Source organism: Podarcis liolepis (assembly GCF_965112155.1).
Source record: "Podarcis liolepis genome assembly, chromosome: 3".
In the NCBI taxonomy this organism is placed as follows: Eukaryota; Metazoa; Chordata; class Lepidosauria; order Squamata; family Lacertidae; genus Podarcis; species Podarcis liolepis.
Genome location: NC_139557.1, coordinates 30077624 through 30098215, shown reverse-complemented (window position 1 = coordinate 30098215; position 20592 = coordinate 30077624).

Here is a 20592-nt window from a genome sequence, read left to right as displayed (position 1 = left end):
CAGCCATGATAAAGTGGGCTCAAGACATTGGGTACAATATCATGTTTGAAGATTGGGAAAGGTTATGGACCATCGGTATGAAATTTACGGCATGTAATGCCTTGAAAGAAAACATTATGAAAATGATATACAGGTGGTACATGACCCCAGTCAAGCTTGCTAAGATATACCATTTGTCTGATAACAAATGTTGGAAGTGTAAGGAGGCTGAAGGAACATTCTTTCACCTTTGGTTGACCTGTCCAAGAGTGAAGGCCTTCTGGGAAATGATCTACAACGAGTTAAAAAAGGTGTTTAAGTACACCTTTCCTAAGAAACCGGAGGCCTTCCTCTTGGGCATTATGGGCCAAAAGGTGTTAAAGAAGGACAGAACGTTTTTTTATGTATGCAACTACAGCAGCAAGAATTCTTATCGCCAAATACTGGAAGACTCAAGATTTGCCCACACTGGAAGAGTGGCAAACGCAATTGATTGACTATATGGAGTTGGCCGAGATGACTGCCAGGATCCGAGATCTGGGAGAAGAAGCAATGGAGGAGGACTGGAAGAAATTTAAGGACTATTTGCAAAAATTTTATAAGTTATATGAATTATAGGATTTCGTACGATTTGGAAGGATAGCCCCAGCAATGAGAGTGGAATATATATGAAATTAGATAATAATAATGAAAGAACCAATGTTTAAATGTTTAAAAAAGGATAATATATGTGTTTATTGAGTAATTTGGACAATAAGTAATTTAAACTTAAAATGCAACTGAAAGTACAAAAGAAACATATGAAACAAGGTTATAATTTGCTGACAAATTTATTATTGAGAATGCACTGTGCGGGAGATGTGGGGAAGTCCGATGATGGATTGAAACAAGCTTTGGAAATAATCTGTCTTTTTTCTTTTCTTTTCTTGTTTTCTTTGTTTTTCTGTGCTGTCTATATCTATCTGGAAAAAATGCAATAAAAAATATTTTTTAAAAAAAAGAAAAAAGAAAAAAAGGAAAAAAAGAAAGCCCCAGCCCAGGTAAATCACCCATCAGACTGCAGCCAACAAAATAACATGGGATTCCAGGTTAGCAAGCATAGGAGTCAACTCCTAGGGGCTCCTCAATAAAATATTTGAAGGGGCCGCCCCCAAGTTGATGGGCATTGCCATTCAAATCGTGTGCATGCATCATGTGATCAATTATGTATAGTGGGACTTACTTGCCCCCCCCCCAATATTTTATTCAAGTTGGCACCCCGATGGCAATTGCAGTCCAGCAACCTCTGAAAGGTCACAAATGTTCCCATCTGTGTTCTCAAATAAGCGTTGCTCTTTGTTCTGTCAATTTCCCCCCTGCACCTGTGCTCAGACTGCAGATAGCTCACTATGGTAGCTCAATTGTGATTTAGGGTTGTTGCAGGCTGCCCTGAGTAGTGCATAAAAGGCACTGGAAGGGTGTGGTAGAAATCTCAAACTGAATAAATAAATACGGCTGCATCGTCCTCAACTCTTTCTTGTAGCAGGTAATTGAATGGAGCCTCTTCAGTGGGATTTCGGAACATTCGTAATTATTGCTGAGGTCAGGTCCCTCTTGAAAAGAGCTTCGGTCGAACCGGAAAACTTGGCTAAAAACAAACAGATCCTCGAGGGCAGTCTGGAAACCCATTGGATCCAAACTGGCATTCATGCTGGCAAAGGGGGCAGAATGAGCAGCACCTGCCCACAGTATATTTGGCTTTAGGCAATGTGATTAGCTATTCATTTCCATGAGCACTGAAGTCCCTCTATAAATTAAACAGAAGGGGCAGGGAAAACATTTTAGAATTCAACATGAGGGTTTAAAGAATTAATATTTGAAGACCATATAGGAATTATTTACAGTTTGTTTGTCTTTTTAAAAAAGGTCACTGTTCTCTAATTTTTGTTGTTGTTGTTGTTCTAATCTCGTACAGATTAGAAAAGCATCACATAGCCTAGTTTTATATAACTCCCATTGCTATTGGAGACAACAAAGAAAGGGAATATCTATGAAAGACATGCTGGAAACTGACACAAGAATATTGAAAGCTTATAGCATTTGAAGCATTTTTTAAAAAATAACCCCAAAAAACAAAACCCTGCATAGAACATGTATTGGTCTGTGGGCTTCTCAGCAGCCTTAAAAAAAATAAAAAATACAAGGAAAATGGATATTCCCCACCCCCACCCGCTTCCCCAGCACTAAATATTTAGTGGTCTTTTCAAACCTTTTGTAATCTCAACTGGAGAAAACACTGAAAGATATTAATTCTTAGCCATGTGTCTCATAAATGAAGGCCATTCTGCTATTCTTAATGGCAAGGCTGAGGCAGCAAGATGTCATTTGCTTTTTTACTCGGTTTTTAAATTGCTTTCTAAATGAACTACAGCTGTGAGGGCCAGGTGCTGTGATCCCTTTAGAAAGATCAGGAAATGATGAAATCCAAAATTTCAAAGTGTGATGGATGTCAGCTCCCGATTTGGTGTGTGTGTGAGGTCACCCTCATGCACCTGGTGCTATCTCCACAACAGCAGCAACGCTTCTCTGTGAAGAGAGAGAGGAAAAAAGAAAGAATTAGAGGCACATGTCGAATATCAGTCTAACAATACGAGAAACAGTTCAGAATTACCCCTTTGTTTTCTCCTCGTTTCTAAGACAGGAGTGCTGTTTATGCACACATACTCTTCTTAGAGGTACAGCAGGGCATTAAAATCAAGTTAGCAGGGAAATATCAAAGGTTGGCTGAACAGCAGCAATGTTAAACAGCCTAACATGCAGGAAATCCAGCCTTAGAAAAATAAAGGTTTATTGACTGTTTACTTAATTGGAAACAGTAGCTGCAAGGTTAAGCACACTATTGGCTGAAATTTATGATATGGAATATAGATGGGGTGGGATCTACTATAGCAGTCCTCTTGCTGCCTAGATGCCAGCAATATTAGCTTGCACCAGCAAAACGGTAGCCCAAGGCACATTTATGAGGGAGCAAGTCCCGTGAAAAATCAGTAGGATCTATTTCTGAGCAAAGCTGAAATTCTGACCCCACTTAGCTGGGAGGAAGCCCCATGGGACTTACTTCAGAGTAGACATAGAATCATAGAATTGTAGAGTTGGAAGGGACCCCTAAGGGGTCTCAACTAGATCATACATGACAGATGGCCACCCAACCTCTGCTTAAAAACCTCCAAGGAAGGAGTGTCCATTGCCTCTTGTGGGAGTCTGTTCCACTGTCCAACAGCTCTTATGGCCAGAAAATTCTTCCTGATGTTTAGTCAGAATCTCCTTTCTTGTAACTTGAATCCATTGGTTTGGGTCCGACCCTCTGGAGCAGGAGAAAACAAGCTTGCTCCATTTTCCTTGTGACGGCCCTTTAGATTTTTTTGAAGATGACTATCATATCTCCTCTCAGTCTCCTCTTTATCAAGCTAAACATACCCAATCCATTCTGTTAATAGAATTGTGCATTTTGTGATTACATACATATTTCCTCTGAACTAAAACCCACTGGATTTTAACATGCCGTACTCCCAGATAAATAGGTCTAAGGATTGCTGCCTCAATGTGTGCTTATCTGCTGGAAAGGAAGTAACAACAATGAATGGAAGTGAAAACAGTGGACAGAGAGAGAACACCCACCCACACGCTTACACTTAAATATTTTATCTTCATTGTTCAGTCTCATATTTTTCTAAAACACAAATGGGACTTTATTACAAGAAAAAATGCTTAGGGCAGCATGTACAGTATGTGTATGATCTTTAAAATAGCAGCACACCTGTACTCTTAACGGCAGCATTACAAATGTATGGTTGACTCAGAAGTCATGAATTTACCATCTGGATAAATGGGCCATGCCCTAAGATCATGCATTGAAAAGGTGTGGAGTGAAATCTTTTAACTACACCATCCGGCAGCTTTTGCACAGTGTCTGTGTGTATGCATATGTCAGTGTGAAAACCAGGAGTGCTATCTAATATTACGTGGTTCTGCAGCATCTGAAGAGACTCAGATTGCCCACACCTGGACCGGATCAACACTCATTGTTTTTAACGTTAAGGAAGGGTTAAGGAATGGTTTTGATAATGTAGATGCACACACGACGCCCTGCTTTTTACATTCATAATGTGTTATTACCCTGTCTTTTTTATCGCTTAATTGTTATACAGTGGAACCTCCGGATACGAACTTAATTCATTCTGGGGGTCTGTCCGCACCCCAAAAATTATGTAAATAGAGGCATGCGTAGCGCGATTGAGCGCTTCTGCGCATACACGCTCAGCGAAACCCGGAAGTATACACTTCCAGGTTTGCTGTGGCCAGAGGGATGCGTAAGTAGAGGTACGACTGTATTGCTAAATTGGTAGTATATCTGCTATATGCACAGGTAACAAAAGACCTGAAGAGAAGGAGGGATGTTACTGCTGAGTAACGGACTGTAGTTTAAAGGGGATGTGTTTTGTTATAGTTACCTTCTTTGAAATGCCCTCATTGAGATATTATGACTTGCAGAAATAATTTTTCGAGAAATGCAATTTGAGTGCAGTTTGGTTACAGCTGGGAGGAGAGTTGAGTCGATGGTTCCGTGGATCAGCTACTTGGTAATTCTGAGCAGGGCTGCTGTCTCTCGTTTTCACATCTCACAGTTTGGGCACAACAGGAGGTGACACTGTTAACTGTTACTCTTTTCACTTACTTCTCTCCCCCCCCCCCAGCTGAACGTAAACATATCATTAGGCAGTTACACTACTCTATATTTAGAGTAGGTTTTTAATGATCTATTAGATAAAACATTGGAGCACAATGGAAATAGCTGAAATGAAATCAGATGACTTGTAAGGATTTGGAAGGGCCTCCTTAAAATTTCGAAAGAGTGCAGGTAAGCTCAGCCTTTTAATTTTGCCGTCCCTGGGATGTGTGGCTTTTGGTCTGTGAATTGATGCAATACAAGTTGAACAGAAAGAGGGTGTGTGTTCTGTGTTCCTTAGCTGCAACTCCCATTTCAAGAACACAAGCAAGTGGTCCCATCTGTGTGAGTCGTACTGATTTATTTGTCTACTTGTGGCACATTGCAATCTGGATTATATAAAGTGAAGTGAGTGGAAAAGGCTTGTGGGTGCTTCTAAATTTCGGTGGCTGGAAGCTGCAAGAGAGGAGAGTGCTCTAGGGCTCAGGTCCTGCTGCAGTCTTCCCATAGGCATCTGGTTTGCCAGTGTGAGAACAGGATGCTTGGCTAAAGGAACCATTTGCCTGGTCCAGAAGGCTCTTCTTGAATTCTTAATGCTACTACCTTGTGTCAGGGGTTGAAACTAGATGGATTTTTTGGACCCTCATTTTTTAAAAAAGTGTTATAGAAATGATGACACAAATAATCATGCTAAGACTCTGGGAGCCAGTGAAGAACTGATAAGAGTGTGTGTGTGTGTGTGTGTACACACTTCATTAAGACATGTACACACATACACATGTGTGTACACACACACTGTAATGGAGAAGTGAGGTATCTGTGGACTTCCAGATGTTGATGGCCTCTGTTATGTACTGAAGTTCTCACCCTGGGCCAGCAGGGGGATACTGTAGATAGTTATGCAAATGAAGGATCGAAAGTGACGTTCAGTGATTGGATAGTTTTTATGCAAATGAAGGATTGAAAGTGACGTTCAGTGACTGGATAGTTTTAGAAAGTTGCTACAGCAACGTTGTACTGGAGCTCTATATAAGCAGGCTGACTGAGCCCTTCAGTTCAGTTCTGTTCTGGCCTCTGAATAAAGAAGAGCTGTTTGAAGAATTGCTGTGTCGTCTGATATGTTCACCCACAACTTAACAGCCTCTTAACTGTCCTCATCCTCAGCATGGCCAATGATCAGGGATGATGGGAATTGCAGTCTAGCAACATCTGGAGATCTGCAGGATCTGCACCCCTGCTGTGGTTGTGTTTTATATTGACAACCACACTGCAGGCTTTGCTCTTCACTATATATCTATAGCCAGTCTATGTCTTTTTTTAATAATAATATGTTTTGTGATGGTCGGGTTGTTGCTGTTTTTATGTGCACTTTTATTTGTGAGCAACTTTCAGCAACTCTTATGTAGAGAGGAAAGGCAATGATAGGATAGATGAGATATAAATAGGCTATTTGTGTCTGCCCTTAATTTATAGTAGCCAGTGACAAATGTGGATTTTGCATTGACTTTTTCTGCACACTCTGCTGCTGATTAGCTTCTCCAGTCTTTATATTCAGTTGACCTATCCAACTCAGCTTTTTGACTTCTAATCTGGCAGTTTTCCCAACCATGTGTTTAATCATATGACTCTGTATATTGGCTAAATTAGTTTCAATTCTGTGTGCTGCTTCTTCAGCTGGTGTAAATTGGAACAATTCCATTGAAGTCAGTCAAATAATTATTCCAATTAGCATGCGCCGAATATCTGATGCTTAAAAAAATATCCTTCCACCTACACAAATTATTAGATCATCCTAAGAGAGTTGGGTTGTTTCATTTTTTTACATTATATTTCAAAACAATGTTTGCAATTCTATGTTCCTGAGTGGGCCCCCCTCCCCGACTTCTCTTCATACTTCTATATCTATATAGCTTTGGGTGACAAGGATATAACTTGGTTAGTTGTTCAAAAGAAGCAAATATCAGTTCATCCTATTGACTCATTGTTTTTTCTTGGAGATCATTAAGTATACAAGTGAAACAAACTATCCCACACTGGGAACATCCAGATTCAGGTATGTAGCCATGTTGGTCTGATGCAGTCGGGGGGGGGGGGAATTGTCCAGTAGCACCTTAGAGACCAACTAAGTTTGTTCTGGGTATAAGCTCTCATGTGAAGAAGTGTGCATGCACACGAAAGCTTATACCAAGAACAAACATAGTTGGTCTCTAAGGTGCTACTGGACAAATATTTTATTTATGGGAACATCCAGTCACATTTCAAGGAAGTATGCCTGAGCTGAGTGTCAGCCATAGGCATAGCCAAAACCTTGAGCATGGAAAATTGAACTGAGCATACAATTGCGGTTACCCAAAATTGTTTTTGTATTAGATGAAGAGATTTGGCATTTCAAAGGAACCTCTCATCACACCCAAAGGCTTCTTTGCCCCAGAAAATCTAAATGTGGCTGCTCTCTTCAAACACTTCAGCTCATGTTTCTCTTACACCTGATACTTTTATTCCATGGTGAACCCATCTCCACTGTACTCTAAGGATGTGGTTGGCAGGTCATGCCATTAGAAATGGAGAGTTTGCTCAGGCACCCACTTCACAAAGGGCAAAGTTTCACATGAATCAATGCTTTTGCGAGTACAGTGGTACCTTGGTTCTCAAACTTAATCCATTCCGGAAGTCTGTTCCAAAACCAAAGCATTCCAAAACCAAAGCACGCTTTCCCACAGAAAGTAATGCAAAATGGATTAATCCGTTCCAGACTTTTAATAACAACCACCCAAACAGTGATGGAACATGAATTTTACTATCTGATGAGACCATTGATCCATAAAATGAAAGCAATAAACAATGTACTTCAGTCACACAATCAGTAGCTGAACTGGGTTCCACACAGTCTCTCTCTCTCTCTCTCTCTCTCTCTCTCTCTCTCTCTCTCTCACACACACACACACACACGAAGAGCCACAAAAATGCAAAATAAATAGCAAAAAGAGACAAACCTCAGCGTAACACTCCAAATGGAAGTGTGGCAGTCCAAACGGAAGCGTAACACTCAAAACGGAGAACGTTCAAATTCTGAAAAAAGTTTGCAACCCGGAACACTTACTTCCGGGTTTGCAGTGTTTATGTTCCAAGTTGTTTGAGAACCAAGGCATTTGAGAACCAAGGTACCTAACCAAGTTGATGGGCCTACAGTATAGGCCCATCAACTTCAGTTAACATTAAATGGTGTAGATATGGGATTCACCTGGGTTTTTTTCCAGCTGGAACTCACCAGAGCTCAGTTCCAGCACCTCTCAGGTGGGTGCCATTGCCAGTGTGAGAGAATGAGCACCTCTTTTTCTAGAAAAAAACAGCACTGAGGGTAGTGGTTTGCACAAAAGCTGGAAGCTTGCCCCGGCACCTTGCTGCATGTAGAGCATGCAAACTGGAGCTGTGTGCAAATCTCCCACAAACTAAAAAGGCTTTTCAGTATCCAGAACTTTAAGAGCACTATTTCCCCTCACACAAATTTCCCTAACTCATATATCATACTACCATTCTCCCAGCCTCAATCCCAATTGGTCCAAATATTTTAAAAAAACATTTTATTCCCTTTTTGCATAACTTGATTTCCTTTAATATAGTATTTACAGAGTCTAATATTTGATGTCCAGGATGTTAAACAAACCTGTGGATACTTGACTAGACCTGGAATTCACCTGAGCTCAGAGTAGAGTTGTACCTTGGATCCCGAACGCCTTGGTACTCGGACGTTTGGGCTCCCAAATGCCGCAAACCCAGACGTGAGTGTTCCGGTTTGCAAACGTTCTTTGGAACCCGAATATCCAACAGGGCTTCCATGGCTTCTGATTGGCTGCAGGAGCTTTGTATTTGTGTTAGTTGACAGCACTGAGCTAAGACAGTATTGTTTCTCTAAGTCAGGCCTAGGCCCTCCAGATGTTTTGGGACTACAGCTCCCATCATCCCTAGCTAATAGGACCAGTGGTCAGGGATGATGGGAATTGTAGTCTCAAAAGATCTGGAGGGCCAAGTTTGCCTATGCCTGCTCTAAGTCATTGAAAGGACTATGCAGGCAGTGGCTGTGTGGCTCAAGAAATGTGTAACATCCATCTTCTTAGTGTACCTAGTAGGAGTGTGCATTAGTCCTGAGTGTACTCTGAATACAAATGCAAATTGTGCTTTGGGGGACTTTTTCTGAAAACATTTTTCTTTATTTTTTATAACGTTTATATACCACTTGATTGTAACCCCCCCCCAAAAAAAACAACCCTCAAAGTAGTTTACTAAGAACATGATCACATCATTAACAAGAAGGTGGGTTGAAATTGGATCAGTTAAAACTGAAACTCTGTTTTGCCCACCATGACATTAAAAAGGAATCTTAAAAAGGCTACTTTCCCCTCCTTACACAAAAGTGGGTGAAATTTGCAGGTAAACCTGCTCCTCCGTAGTGGACAGAGCCTGTCAAATTGAAGGCAGATCTATTAGGAGATTTCATTCATTTATGTGAAAAGGAGGGAAAGTAGCTGTTGTTTTGCTCCTATGTTATAGTCAAAGAAGTTTTGGTTTTAACTGATCCAGTTTGGAGCAAAGGATGAATCAGAATGGCAACAGATTCAAAACAAGACTGAGCTGTTTCCAAATGCTACAGATGTAAGGTGAATCTTGTGACTGCTTGCACACCCCAATATTTGGGGAATGCCCAGGCTCATCTGTTTGTGCTGGCAAGGGTGAGGGTTGCAGGAACAAAGAGAGCATTGTAGGCTAAATCACACTCTAAGTTTCTAGACAACTTCAGTGATGATCCCTGAACAGAACTGGCACTTTTTCCTAGATGGAAATATTGCCATACTGTTGAATAATGAATTCTGCATCACATTACTGCTGCTGCTGTTGCTGCCATCTTCAGCAATATGTTGTCTACAGAAGGGTACTTTCGCAACTCTTTTTATACTGATTTCTGTTTATTATTAGCTCTTCTTTTCTGGACAGTTGACATGCATGTTTGAATGAGGGGAAATGGCAACAGAATGGTTGCACGCCTGGAATACTTCACTAGTAAGTGGAACTTTTATGAAGTCCAGTATGTTGAAAGATACACTGATTTTACAGTGTGGTGAACTAATTTTTTAACAAGGGGGGGATGGCTTTGGGGTGGCAAGTAAACTCTACTTGCCAAAGAACAATTTGGAGCACGCTTTAAGGTCTCAATTGTTATTTTGCTGCTGAATCTATACTTGCCGCACACCTGATGTTATATATGATGTCAGGTGGGGAAGGGCGAGTAGGTGGCCATTGTTGGTGGCCAAATTGCAAGCATAGAAGCCCCCCCCCCCACTGCTTTACAGGGAAGGATTCCTTTATGAGTCCCATCAGGGCAAGGACTTCCACTTCTACAACCAAGTTTCCTCCCTTGCCATGCCAGTGTGTATATAATGTTTAAAGATCTTTCTCTCACACAAGATGATTTTTAAAAACCAAATCTTTGATAAAAGCTTCTACAATGTGCTTGGTGTTTGATTATCATATCTGATAATACAATTCTGTGATAATATTAGTCATGGCGTGTGGGACGGGAGTGTCCAAGGCTTAAAGCTACAATGGGAAATAAGTTGCCTATAAGATGAACTGGATGGGACTCAGCTGAATAAATGCTTCAGTGATTCCTGGATTCATAGGAGAGTGCAGAATGAGCCAGGTCTTGCTGAGACCTTGAACGCAACCGTCGAGCATTACCTTCTCCCTGCATTTCAGAAATGACTTGGGGAATCGGTGTTAATCAGCTTAATGCCACCATAAACGTTTTGGAGCATCCCTGCTGTAAAATTGCCAGGTGTTGTCGATTTTCTTTTTTAAAAAATCAGCCACCACAAATGCAACATTTACCTGAGAAGGGGAAACAGTATGCGTGAGCAGCTTCAGAAAACTGAAAAGCATGCACTCTGTTGTTTTTAAGTGCAAGAAACTATTCATGAAGTTGACCAAAAGCTTTGGTTCCAAGGCAGTTATGTGTCTGCTCCGACTTCCAGTAGTAGAGCATCTCCTTGGCATGTAAAATATCACAGGTTTAATGAGTGCCATTTCCAGGCAGGGCTGGGAGAGATCCTGTCTGAAATTCTGAAAAGCAGCTCTCAGTGCATGCAGACAGTATTGAGCTATATGGATCAATGGCTGCCTTATATTCAATATAAGGCAGTTTTCCTATGTTCCTCTACCAGACAAAACATACCGTATATGAAAAATCTCATCTTGGAAATGCAGAGGAACATGGAGCTGGTCCAGTCAGTGATAGTTCAGAATAGAACACTTCTGGTATTATACATGAAAGAGCCCACAGGTGAGATCTATTTGGATGCCATCATTAGTTCCTTTTAGAGTTGGCACAGCTTTTCTCACCTTTTGAACATTTTCTTGAGTGTTGAAAAATGGTTCCTTTGTTCCCTGCATTGTGAACATATTGGCAATGTTTGGATAATTATCTCCTCTGTCTCATTTTTATTCATTACCATTGCTGTCCTCAGCTTGACTTGTCCCCATCACCATTTAATTGGATTGATTGTAGCTAGCAACTCAACTTGATGCCACAAGGCTGCATCTAATGTGAAGATGTCAGAGATGCCTAGAAACAAAATCATGTAGGCCATTACAGTCAATAGGATTATAGAGGGATATGAGGTAAATGAGTCTAGTGAGAGTGGAGAAAACCCCAATTCCAGTCCACCTTGGTAAAGGTAAAGGACCCCTGGACGGCAAAGTTCAGTCAAACTTGACTATGGGGTATGTTGAGGAAGCTGGCATTTTTCCGCATACAGTTTTCCAGGTCGTGTGGCCAGCATAACTAAACTGCTTCGGATGCAACGGGACACCGTGATGGAAGCCAGAGCGCACCGAAACGCTGTTTACCTTCCTGCCTCAGCGGTACCTATTTATCTGCTTGCACTGGTGTGCTTTTGAACTGCTAGGTTGGCAGAAGCTGTGACAGAGCAATGGGAGCTCACCCCGTCGCGGGGAACTGCCGACCTTCTGCTTGGCAAGCCCAAGAGGTTCAGTGGTTTAGACCACAGCGCCACCTGCTCCCTGGGCATCCACCTTGACACCTAATTGACAGCAAGGCTAATTCTATCGTACAGAAACTCAAGCAATGGCTGATGGTGCCTAATATTGGTCTTGGGTTGGGTTGTTTTTTGGGTTGTTGTTTTTTGTTTTTGTTTTTTGCATGTTCCTGTGGCATGCACATAGTTGCCATTTCACCAATGAGCCTACCTCCACTTCACATGCATTTTCAATGCCATATCGCTGTGGTCCTCCTATTAAAAAATAGCACTTTGGGCAAGACAGTCTCCCACTTTGGGTGCTTGGTATTGTTTTTCAAGGAGATCAGACATGATTCATTAATTAAATGGATTTCTAGCCTGATTTTTAGGTTGTATATAAGGACTGTCATTGAAGGCTGGCTAACCCTCTGGAGGCTATCTTCCAATGTACGTGTCTGACAAGTGCATGGCCAATGTGACTGATACATGTTGTCCTCTGTGAGTGCAACACACCCGCTTACTCACCACATTCAGACCACAATGTCCCTACACATTCAGCCAGTTAGACACACACACAGAGAGAACTCTCCCGACCCTTCTATCCCATCACAGTGCTGTGAGAGGAGGAGATGCCCCTTTTTTCCCAGCACTGCGTTAAGGAGACCAAACGTTGTGGTTTTTCCTCCCTGTTGTGTTGGCCTTTCCAACACTTCCAATATTAAAAGTAAAGAACAGTAAAAGATGACTATTCCACATGATCTTGTGGAAACCTTATAATAAATAAGCTGTGGAATTAACACAATGGAAAGCAAGTCCTGCTGTCTAACAAAGGCACATGTGAGGCATTACCGAAGAGTAGAATGCATTGTCCAACTCTTCGTGACTCCATGGACCAGAGCACGCCAGGCACTCCTGTCCTCCACTGCCTCCTGCAACCTGGCCAAACTCATACTCCGCTCTTCCTCAGTAGCATGTTGGACGCCTTCCGACCTGAGGGGCTCATCTTCCAGCGTCATAACTTTTATATGCCTGCTGTCTTTGTCCATGGAGTTTTCTTGGCAGGGATACTGGAGTGGCTTGCCGGTTCCTGCTCCAGGTGGATCACGTTTGGTCAAAACTGTCCACTATGACCTGTCCATCTTGGGTTGCCTTGCATGGCATAGCTCATAGCTTCTCTGAATTATTCAAGCCCCTTCGCCATGGCAAGGCAGTGATCCATGAATGGGGTCACAAAGAGTCGGACACGACTAAACAACAACAGGGTACATTGTACTCAAATTTTGTGAGCATGGCTTTTGTACACAATTTCTTGGGAAATGGATTAGCTGTGAAAATTGGTTTGAATGGCCAGTGACTCATTGTGTGGGTGGTCAGGTATTTCAGTTCTATCTTCTGGGTGCCCCTAAACCTTTTGGTTAGCAGAAGTAGGAGGTAAATGGCAGTGAATAGAAGTCTCTATAATTGTTTTGTGGATTTCCATATATGCCTCCATAGCATCTGGTACCAGATTTTATCGGGAACGATACTGACTGAATGGATGATTGGCCTACCTCACTATGGCCATTCTGATGTTCTCATTCTATATTTGCCCCTCCTTCTCCCTACCATTTGCTTTTGACATGGGATCGATTTGCTCATTTGAAAGTCAGCTTTGCAGTTGAGGACCTAAAAGGCAAATTATGTTAACTATAGTTTTAAAATCTGGATGAAGCAAATCCACTTGTCATTATAGAAAATAGAAATCTCCCGAACTGCCCTAAAGTAACTCAGGCAGGAAGCATTCGCCAGCTTGCAAATTCTATTGATACATCCGCTTTACTACTTTCTATCCATCTGCCAAACCCACCTGCTTTTCAGATGGGTTATTTGCAATCTCTGTTAATGAGAAGCTACCATCTAATTCTTCCCTCCCCGCGCAACTTTTCCTGGGATTTTATTTTGTTACTAAAAAAGAAGAAATGTTATGATGTATATTAGTAAGTCATGCTGTGTTAGTCTGAATTACACAGCAAGCAAAATGCTGTATAAACTAATGTGCCAAAGAGTGTATTTCCATATATCTGCTATGGGTTGAAATGGGAAACATTTCGTCCAATGCGAGAAGCCAAAATTAAATAAGTTCCTGCTAAAACATAATCAAATCTATTTTTATTAGGCACCTCAAACACAAGTAAAGTAAGTTGCATTGTGAGGAGATGCGAGAGCCTTGCCATGCTTAGGCAACTGTGTGACGTTTTGGAAGAAGACTTTCTTATGTTATCTGTAGTAAGAATGACACAAATAAAACAGAGGAGCTTCAGTTAAGTTCCAATCAGGACATGGATCTGTGTCAAATGAAGCCTCCATTGATACTTTACCCAGGTAGAGCTAGAAAGGTTTCCCAAACACAGATGGACTCCAAAGGACATCTTTTTCAAGGCAGCCAGGGCCCAAAAGCATGGTTCTAAAGAAATTCCACTTGCCTTCTACTGCGGGTTTCATTGTGGCATGCTGCCGTCCCACTGGTTCCACAAGTTGTATCCCTGACTGACGGCGTCTCCCAGTGTCTGGGGCCTGGGGAATCCACCAGATGCCTAATTTGGTCAATAGCATCCGGGTTGAAGGGTGAGCTCACTCATGGGCAAACAGACTGATTCCATCAAGGACTTCCTTCAGGTCCGCTCCTGGAATTTTTAAAGGGTGCCAACCATATAGACAGCACCTCGAGATCTTGTGGATCTTTCACCAGCTCTCCCTGTATTTAACTGTCACTCATCATGAGATGAAATGGGACATTGACCTTGCTATGGAATATAATTGGTTGCTGTATTTAAGGCCAGGGACAAATTTGTCCTTCAGCCTGGGTTTTTTTGCCTCCCTCAAAGCAACTGCCACAACTCTGTGGTGGATAAGGCATTGGGTAAAGTCTTGTAAGCCTTGGCCTGTCCCTTCAAGGGAATGGGGTAACCTGTTAAAGGGATCCTTGAGGAGATGCTCCTATCTGGATGCCCAGTTGGGGCTGGGGCCATAACTCTGCTCTCAGGTGAACTTGGTTTGGAGTTCGTACTTGTCAGGGATGTCTAAGTGGTCGATCACAAAAGAGCACCCGGCCCCGGCCCCTCGCCCTGTCCTCCAATTGCACATGATCGCTAGAACAGAAGACAGAGTTTTCGCTGTGAGGTTGATTGTATCCTTAGTGATCTTTTGTTGAGCAACTTTTTCCCTTCCTCAGGGGAAAATAAAAGTGCTTTCTTGAAGAGAACAAATATGTTTCTGATCAGCATTTTTGTCTCCCCTCCCTAAAAAAAAAAAAAAGCTTAACAACTTTGACCTGCACCCCAGAAAAAAGGGATAGATCACTGCCAGTTTTTTATTCTGTGAGTAGATCACAGTCTCTTGGGAATTGGACATCCCTGGTGAATGTCATAGGCTTCCCTAACCATCAAATTCGACCCCATGGGGAATTGACCAGCAGGTGGGCTGGTTGATACGGGTTATGCCCAGCACCTAAGCCAAAGCCACTTACGTCTGTAATTAATAAAGTTGTTGCCTAATTTGCACCCAAACAAGTTTGTAATGTGTGGTCATTTCATTCATGTTGTGGGGAGGCGGGTCACAGTGCCTGGGTGCTCAATGGACAACGTCACTGGACTATTACACATTCACATCATTGACACTGCACATTATTTGAAATAGTCCCCCCCCCCCACAAATTACCTGAGAGTTGTCCATTTCTTAAGAACCATGGTTTTGAGCAATGCCTGCCTTGGAAAATATATCCTTTGTAGTCCATGTGTATTTTGGAGACCTTGTTACTGAGCAATGCAATGCAAAAGCAAAGAAACAAAGGAGTGCCATTTTACAGTTTCATTGAGAGCTCATTACAAATATGTACGGGTGACTTCACCTAATTACTGTTGTTTGAGTAAATCCACCAGTAAAATATGCAATAAATAATGAAAAAGAGGTCATTATTCATTGTCCCCAGACATTCTATTTCTTTTTGTAGAAAAGCCAATGACAGATCCTGAGAATATTTTTGACATTACTTTTGATTCATGCTTGGCACAATCTTTTTTTTTTTTTAACAATCCCTCTTTTGAACTGCGAACATTAAAGAGCAACACTTAGCAACTTAAGAATAATACAGTACATATATTTTTAAATGGGTGTAAAAGTTTCTTTTAGACTACAGTCTTCTCATTCCTTACATGGTGGTCCATTGAACACAGTGGATTTACTTCTAGGTAAACAAGAATAGGATTAATCTGATTAATTTTTTAAATCTGTATAAAATGTTGTATTTCAGTAGGCCACAGAATGCATATTTAGATGCATATATTGTATCAAAGTGCACATTTCTGAACTATGGTGTCCTGAAATATGGGCTGTATTGCAAAATTCAGAGAAGTGCGAAATCTGAAGGGAAATTATGCTCAAGGCCATGTATTAGCCTCAGAGGATTGAACGGGGTGAGTTTGCTTTAAAATGTGGATCAGACAAAATTATCCTGCATTCCTACTTATCTTTGAGTAAATATGCGTAGGGCCAGACTTTTTGTGCAAGGCACTGCTTGGTTCAGTTTAATTACCATGCTACTATTAGGAGTGGAAGAAAATGTACCAGTGGATTCTGTTTTCTTTTTTTAAAAAAGTTTTCAGAATGAAATCTCATACAGCTGGGATGTGTGTTTCTGTATAAATGGGGGATTCCGAAGAAAGAGGGTGAGTTTGGGCTTTGGTTTGTTACAGGGACTTACTGTCACAGAAGCATGTATAGCAACCGGCACGGCTTTTCTTGGCCACTCCGAACTCGCTGGAACACAGTTCCGGCACCTTTCAGGTAGGCGCCATTGTCATTAGAGTGGTGCCTCAGGTTACAAATGCTTCCAGTTACAAACACTTCGGGTTATAGACTCCGCTAACCTGGTAGTAGTACCTTGGGTTGAGAACATTGCCCCAGGATGAGAACAGAAATTGTGCGGCGGCGGCTCAGCGGCAGCGGGAGGCCCCATTAGCTAAAGTGGTACCTCAGGTTAAGAATGGTTTCGGGTTAAGAACGGACCTCTGAAATGAATTAAGTTTGTATCCTGAGGTACCACTGTATAAGATAACAAGGGAGAAATTCATGGTGAGTTCTGGAACTCCCCACCCCCACCCCTAGAAAAATAGTACTGGTAACAGGTTTTGTGGATACTGGACCGTTTCCTGGATTGCTAATGTGACTTGAGGCAGATGGGTGGTTCAGAGTTAGTCCAAGACTAGAAGCTGGGGACATCATTCAACGTTTCATTGTGGGGCAAAGAGATTTCAGTCGGCAGTGCAAGATTTACAGCAAGATTGAAAGACAAAGCTATCACACCCACACAAAGTCAATGAAGTCTAAGAGCATCTATCTCTCTCCCCACCTCTCTCATAATGAACAGAGATAGCCGTCATGGTGTCCTCCAGACATTTTGGAGTAGAATTCCCATTATCCCATTCTGGCTGGAGCTGAAGGGTTCTTGTGGTCTGAAGCACCTGGAGGGCACTGTGTTGGGTACCCAAAAACTAGAGGTAAGTTGCCTCTGAAGAATAATCACATGGACCTTAAAATATAGGAATTTGGTGGCTTTTCACAGCTATGTTCCCCAAGAGAAACCTTCTTCTTTTGCTCTGACCAAATCTTAATTGTATCCTGGGCCTGAGGAACTATTTTATATCTAAACTATGAACATTAGAGCAGCAACTGAGGAGTCTTTTTAATTGAAACAACAACAACTTTTTATTTTTTTAAACTTTCTTTTTCTTCCAGGAGAATTGAAATATACTTTTAAACATTTGCTCTTCTTTCAGGGACATTATCTTTTAGCATAGGCCCAAAACAAACCTGGTAACTACAGTATTGTTTTATTGATTATTTTTAATATATATAAAAAAGCTCTTTTATTTTAATAACTTGCTAAGGAAAACAAAAACAAAATAAACACTATAAAAGACAATATGAAAACCAGGCGGGAATTGGGAAAGTAGCTTGTTATCTAAAAAGTCATTTTGTCCCCCCCCCTTTCTTTAATTTAAACCGCCTGTACAAAACATATATTAATTTTAAATTACCGATTTGAGATAGCATTAGTGGAACAGTTTTATTATATTTCTTTGTTATCCTTCTGACTTCAACTCTGGCTCAGAAATGCAATTAATTCTGCAACTTGCGCTCACTGGCGGGTGCCATTCAAGCTGCGGCTGCTTATGGGGTAGTTAAAAGGATAAAATCAAGTAGTCATTCTACTAATCCCTTTACAAGGAAACAGCTTTCTGCATAAAAAGTAGAACTTATGTGGTCATTAGCAGATGCTACATCAAGCAACCCAAAATATACACATTTAAATTCTTAAGCACAATCTATGAACACCACACAGATGGTTTCCAAGAAACTGTACCTAAATTGATTACGATAAAAATGATCTGCTGCAATTGTTTCTGTCAAAAGGGAGAACAGAATTTGTCCCAATGTGTCGCTCTGCCCACTCACGCAGAGAACCCAGCTGCTGGGACAGATGTTGCTCTAAGCACTTTATTTTAGGGTCATTAAAATGGTTACAGGGGTTAGTCATTCATTGTTTTATAAATTGTGCTTACTAGCTGAGCTCAACAGACGCTCGGCAAAAAGTTCCTTTGTAGCTGATCAGAAAAAAGTTGCGCTTCAGATCCCCGTCTCGCGCAAGCGTGGTGTCTGCATGTGTGTGCGCGCGTGTGTTTTAAAGTTGCCAGTGGTGATATGCACAAAATAAGGTCAAAATGATGTACAGTGGTACCTCAGGTTACATACGCTTCAGGTTACAGACTCCACTAACCCAGAAATAGTGCTTCAGGTTAAGAACTTTGCTTCAGGATGAGAACAGAAATTGTGCTCCGGCGGCGTGGCAGCTGCAGGAGGCCCCATTAGCTAAAGTGGTGCTTCAGGTTAAGAACAGTTTCAGGTTAAGTACAGACCTCCGGGACGAATTAAGTACTTAACCTGAGGTACCACTGTACTTCGTTAATTGTTAAGTTTAGTTTATTTGAGGGTGGGGTTTTTTTGCAGGGGGGGTAGGCACCATCACATCCCAAAACTGATGAATCTCACTTCGTTAGGATGTATGTGGGCCACAGATAAAAGTTGCATTTCAAAGTCTTTGTCTTTTGGCTAGAAATATTATTCCTTTATTCATTACCAGCCTATTTGAAGCACTCCTGAACAATCTGGTCTACAAGAGATTAGGAGGCAAAATGGTCAGGCAGCCGAGGCTTAAGATTGGTCGATTAGCACAGAGCAAAATGGGTTCAGGTACCTTCACGCTCCCTTTGAAACAACCATGCGTTGGCAGGTTGTGTTGTGTGCACCAGGCTTCCCTTAGAAATATTTGGCTAAAGTCTTTCATCGCTGGCAGGTTCTGTGCTTTTCCACAGATTATCTAATTAAAAAGTAGACTTTGCTTGGTGGACTTTTTGTTGAAGCGCTTAGTATGCCGATGAGAAGCGGAAGCATAACAAGATGGAGGTTAGAGGAGGACGGGTCCAAACTCAGTAACGGAGTGAGATTTCAATGATGGGATTTCAGTGGAATGAAGTTCAACCAGCTGTGCTATCCCAAATCCCATTTGTGCCAGGCTGGGAGGCTTTTGATGGCCCTGCCAGGCTCAACCTATGGAGTGACACCGCTCCGCCAGTATGGAGCTCCCCAGTCTGTCTGAGGAATGTGTGGGAAGGTGGAAGTACCACCACTGGTGGTAGCCCATGGGGAGACCCACAGGGGGATGTTCTGGAGTGGAAAGGGGCTGGATTCTGAGCAGGTGCAGCTGCCATCACCAGACCATGTTGGGCTCAACCACTGCACTCGCTCCAGGCTGGCAGAGCAATTTGCCTGCACCATCACCTTCAGCCCCAACCGGCATGAGGAACGGTGCTGTGAATGTGGTGGCAGTCCTTTCACTCTCCCATGCCCAGCCATAGGCCATCTGGATCCAACCTATTCTTTTTAATAGCGCCAACCTGTGAAAAATCTACTCCCAGAATCCTCAAAATTTTGTGATGCAATGCTGGAAAGTATTGCTTCAAGCAGAACCCTGTTTGAAGGGTGCCCGAGGTGTTTTTTTAATTCTGTTTTTTTAAAAAACCCAAAACTCTTAACAATTGTTGTTTGCATCTGGAACTCTCGAGAGACAATGACGTGTGAGGTTGATGTTGAAAAATCATTGCTTTGGCAATGGTGATCTTTGCTTCTTCTAGTACACTGGCATTAGTTCACCTGTCTTCCCAAATGTAAAAAAAAATTCGGAGACACCATTGATGGAATCTTTCAAGGAGTTGGAGATGGCATTTATAAATAAATAATAGAATAGAATAGAATTTCAGAGGCAAGGCTAGCAGAATATGCTTCTCCCTCACAGGTTAGTCTGTCTTCACCCCACGGCTTTGTGAATATGAACTTTCACAAATGGGAACCGAACTGAAGTGGAAACTGGGCTTGGCACCTCTAAATACCACTGTCTGGAAGATGTCAGCAGCCCCCGGGCTGGTTGGCCAGGAAAGTATAAAGACAAGGGAAAGTTTCTTACAGCCCTTTTTTATTACAAGCTTTACAGAGAGAGGCAGTAGAAACCAGCCTCTTGGATAATGGCGTTGTCCCAAGTGAATCTCCACAACCCCTTTTTTCCTTGTTCATCATCCTCATCACCTCCTCTATGGGTGCTATTAAGTGCCCTCTGTCTTTGAGCTCTTTGCTCTCCTACTTTTAAGGCCTGTCGGGTTCTGGGAGATGGTGGGTCTGGAATGCTTTCTAGTGACAACATGTCAGCCAGCTGCTTCTCCAGCTCTGCCTGCTCCTCCTCTCCCATTATTTCCCAACTTTTCCCTCATCTTGCTCTGAGCTATGACC